Raw genomic sequence first — 5,061 nt, forward strand, 5'->3', positions numbered from 1 at the left:
CCCCCCCACTCCCACCCCATGCCCCTGGGCAGTCGTTGGCTACACTTCACTTCCTGGGTTTTTTGAGTCCTCTGGTGCAGGCTACTTTTTTCCTTCAATAAAACAGTGATTTAAAACCTTCATTCTTCCTGTTCTAAAACTGTGCCAGGCATAACCATTCTTGTCTTCACCAGAAAGTATACAAAAATTAACCAGGGCTCTGCACCCATCCTGGCTGTAGATTATCAGGTAAGCATTTTATCAGACTCTTGATCTGCTTTTTGAAAAATATTCTTGTACCTGATAAAAACTTTTTTCATTCTTCTTTTGCTTCTTCACTTGACATTTTATTTTGATTATTTTTATGTTTTCCCTTGGATATTTAAATTATTCCTTTTCTTAAATGAATGCCCCCAGCTTTTCTTCACCTCTGCCAGGGACCTCAGTGACTTTTCTGGTGGTAATAATAAAAAGGAAAGTTTTCTTTTCTCTCTGAAACTCTAAAAACAACGAAAACAATCACAAAGGATGATATTTTATGGGGCTGTGGCATGGAAATGTTTTCACGAGAGGTGAAGGTATCAACTACATTTCTAGCATCTCCACAGTTTATATTAACAATGATCAGAAGTCTCCTGTGGGGCACATCATCCTTCTGTGCTCCTTTTATCTCTGAGCATATTGATGTGGGATTCATTAATGCCATTTTGGTCTTTCTTTCCTCCTGGCACAAGGCAGGGGCTGTGCTTCCCTGCCCCTTTCGAAGTAAGGTGAGACTGTGAGACTTGCTTTGGCTAGCGGAATGTGAGAGGTAACATATCATTTCCCAGTGAAGTGTGAAGGGAAGGGAAGGTGGCTCAGTCGCAAAGTGTCTGACTCTTTGTGACCTCATAGACTATACAGTCCATGGGGTTCTCCAGGCCAGAATACTGGAGTGGGTTGCCATTTCCTTCTCCAGGGGATCTTCCTGACCCAGGGATCGAACCTGGGTCTCCTGCATTACAGGCAGATGCTTCACCGTCTGAGCCACCAGGGAAATAAGTGTTAAATAGAATCTCCACTGCTTCCCAGGTGGTGCAAGTGGCAAAGAACCTGCCTGCCAATGCAGGAGACATGGGTTCCATGCCTGGTTCAGGAAGATCCCCTGGAGGAGGGCAGGGTAACCTACTCCAGTATTCTTACCTGGAGAATCCCTTGGACAGAGAAGCCTGGCAGACTACGGCCCATAGCGTTGCAGAGTTGGATACAACTGAAGCAACTCAGCACAGCACACAGCACAGAGTCTCCAGATTCTGAGTCCTTGAGTGACAATCATTAAAAGACTCCCCTCACTGCAATGATTAGGGAAAAATCAACTTTCCCTATGGTAAGCCGCTAAGGTTTGGGAGCTATCTGGTATAATCTAGCCCCTCTAGACATATAATTTGAAACAACTATAAATAAGTAATAATGAGCCCTGTGGACTTTTGCCTCAACCTGAGAGGACAAAAATTAAGTCTGTTTTTCCATCCAACTGAGCAATCTCAGATAAAATAACAATTTGATTGATGTATTTAGCAAATATTAATTAAGGACCTAGTCTGTTCAAAGCACTATTAACAAGAATAACAAAAACTTTATATGATCTTCAGGACTATTGATTTGAAAGGCACTAAAATTTCAGATAATTCAAAACAGCCAAAACAACTTAGTATCTAGAATACTGTGTTTAGTGATTTTTGTTACAATTTCCCATTGCCACTGAGCATTTTCCAGCTATAAAATTGTTAAAGGGTAGATTTCCCTCCAAAAGGTAAAATCATGACTCTCATGCAGATGTAAAATAAGCACATGTTAAAGATTTTACTTAACTCATTATTCAATGAAGAAATTGGAAATACATTATAACTGGTTAAAGGGAGAAATCAAAAGAACCACCATTTCATGTGGAATAAAGGAATGTTAAATTTAATTTACAAAAAGGACACAAAATGGGAATTTTTCACTAGGATGTGGCGGGGTAGGGTGGTTCAGCAATGTGGGGAAAGTCAGTTTAAACCACCACACCACAATTCCACCAAGGAATTTATTTATATGACACTATAAAAATTATTTTGTATTACTATCAAATATCTACAAATTCAGAGTCATGAAATAGCTCAAAGTCAGCAAAAAGTTAGAAATGATAAAGCAAAGGGTGTGTTCTAGACAATTCAGTTTCCATTGGAAATATCCATTAAGCTCTTTTTCTTATTCTAAATTTTATTACAGATTGGATTCCCAAAATTAAAAAAAAAAGATTAAAATAAGTGATGTTATTTACTCAGTGCTGTGCAATGTGCTAAGGTTTGCATACATCATCATTAGATGGATATTATCATTACTATTTTATAGATTGGATAACTGGGACTTAACTTGCCCAATAGCCCTTTTTTTTTTTTCGGTCTCATTCAGTGGCTTGAAGGATCTGAATTCCCGTATCAGGCCCTTGGCAGTGAGAGCACAGAGTGCTAACCACTGGACTGCCAAGGAATTCCCTATTGCAAAATTCAAATGAAAGTCTGATTCCAAAGCTTTCAACAGTTTTTTTTTTTTAATATGTAAGATAATGACAAATTTTTAAAATAATTAATATACAGTAAAATTGACATTTTTGTGGTATACAGTTCTAAGAGTTTTAACACATGTATAGATTCTCCTAACCACAATAACAATCAGGATACAGAATTGTCCCTCCCTTCTCCCTCCAAATCTCCTTGAGTGACTCCTTTGTAGTCATATTCTTCTCCTGTCCCTGGCAACCAATGATTTGTTGTCTGTTGCTATGCTTTTGTCTTTTCAAGAATGTCAAATAAATGGAATCACACAGTTTGTAACCTTTAAAAGATTGGGGGAGGGTTGTGGTTAATTACAGATTCACAGAAAGTTGCAAAAATAGTACAGAGAGGTCCTGGTACACTTCAGCCAGTTACCCCAAAGGCTGACATCTTACACAACTACAGTGCAATATCAAAACCAGGAGACTGACCTTGATACACTCCATAGCCCTCATTCCATGTTCATCAATTTAACATTTACTCATTGGTGGGTACCTGTACAGTTCTATACAATTTTATCTGTGTCTAGTTTTGTGTAAAGTGAAAGTGAAAGTCGCTCAGTTGTGTCCAACTCTTTGTGACCCCATGGACCATACAGTCCATGGAATTCGCTAGGCCAGAATACTGGAGTGGGTAGCCTATCCCTTCTCCAGAGAATCTTCCTGACCCAGGAATCGAACTGGGGTCTCCAGTGGCACCCCACTCCAGTACTCCTGCCTGGAAAATCTCATGGACAGAGGAGCCTGGTGCACTGCAGTCCATGGGGTCGCTAAGAGTTGGACATGACCAAGTGACTTCACTTTCACTTTTCACTTTCATGTATTGGAGAAGGAAATGGCAACCCACTCCAGTGTTCTTGCCTGGAGAATCTCAGGGATGGGGGAGCCTGGTGGGTTGCATAGTCCAGTCTATGGGGTCGCATAGAGTCGGACATGACTGAAGCTACTTAGCAGCAGCAGCAGCATTGCAGATGGATTCTTTACCAACTGAGCTATCAGGGAAGCCCAGTTTTGTGTAACCGTCATCACAGTCAAGATATGGAATTATTCTATCCCTGCAAAAATCCTTGAGCCATCCCCTTATAGTCATATCTTATGGGGTTAGATTTTAGAAACCTTTCTTTATGTGTTCTCCATCTTAAAAAAAAAAAAGGAAAACACTTTAAGGTAAACAATTCAATACAATACAATTGTATTGTATCCTGTATTGTAATATTTGTTTTTTACTGACATTATTTTTAGAAAGTTCAGAAAATTTCATCTTTTTTTCATAATTATTATTGAAAAAAAATTTTGTCACATAGAGAGATATAAAGAGTATTCCATCCCAAGTGTCATTTGTACTATGAAGGTCACCATTTGGAAACCTTGGACTCACCCAGGCATCAAGGTGAACACAGTAGCCCATCACTTAAAATGAGTTCAAACTCTTGTACAGCTGTTGAGCCAAAGGTAGAACCTTAATCATTTTCCTCTTCAGTACTTGTTTAGAAAACAAATTTCATAAGAAAAAGTATGACATGTTAAACTACTAAAAATGCCATGCTTTGGTAGTACATAAAGTGAACTGTGGAAATAGAATAAATCAAACTTATTTCAAAGTTAAATAAAACTTTTTTAGGGGAAAGTAATTTTCAAATCTATAAAATCTCACTGCTTCCTCCGGGCTCTGTTTTTCCAACGAATCAAATTTACTGTTTTAGGGTAAGACTATCTGCAGATATTCTCATCTCCATTTTTTTTGCTATTGCTTATAAATTAAAACAAAACTTTATTCTTAAAGAAGATTGCTGCTTTGGAATTACCAGAATACTATTTAACTATATTGATTTGTGGAAGAATCTGCTTCCTTATGGACCCCATCCATATTCTTTCTTGTATGTTGTTTCTGTCACGGATTAATATTTATTATAAACATAAGAATGGATCCCATCCTTCACTCAAGTTCTCCCTCTTGCACTGTCTGGTGGGCTTAGCCTTCAGCCATGATGGAATTTTTCTGCTAGAGCCTGGACAGAGACATTCCATTCAGTACTGATGGCATATGTTATCTGCAGAGCCGGAGCCTGGAATAATAAGGAAACTAAATACTGATGGGAGGAGGCAGGTAGAGGATGGTTTACTATTGACTCTTCTTGTATGTAGTCTCTTTTCTATATAATTGGAATTAAAACCCGAGGTGTGGGCGATTTTCAGAGATGTCGATTAATTCATTACTATGGGTCACAAAGGGTCAGACATGACTTAGCAACTGAGCACAGGCACACACATGATTGGATAAGGGCTTCCCTTGTGGCTCAGTGATAAGGAATCTGCCTTCCAGTGCAAGAGACAGGAGACTCCGTTTCCATCCCTGGGTTGAGGAGATCCTGTGGAGTAGGAAAGGGCGCCCCACTCCAGTATTCTTGCCTGGAAAATTCCATGGACCGTGGAGCCTGGTGTGCTACAGTCCATGGTGTCACATAGAGTGAAATGCAAATGAGCATGCACTCATGAGTGTGGGTACT

This window comes from Ovis canadensis, chromosome 2, assembly GCF_042477335.2.
Source record: "Ovis canadensis isolate MfBH-ARS-UI-01 breed Bighorn chromosome 2, ARS-UI_OviCan_v2, whole genome shotgun sequence".
Lineage (NCBI taxonomy): Eukaryota > Metazoa > Chordata > Mammalia > Artiodactyla > Bovidae > Ovis > Ovis canadensis.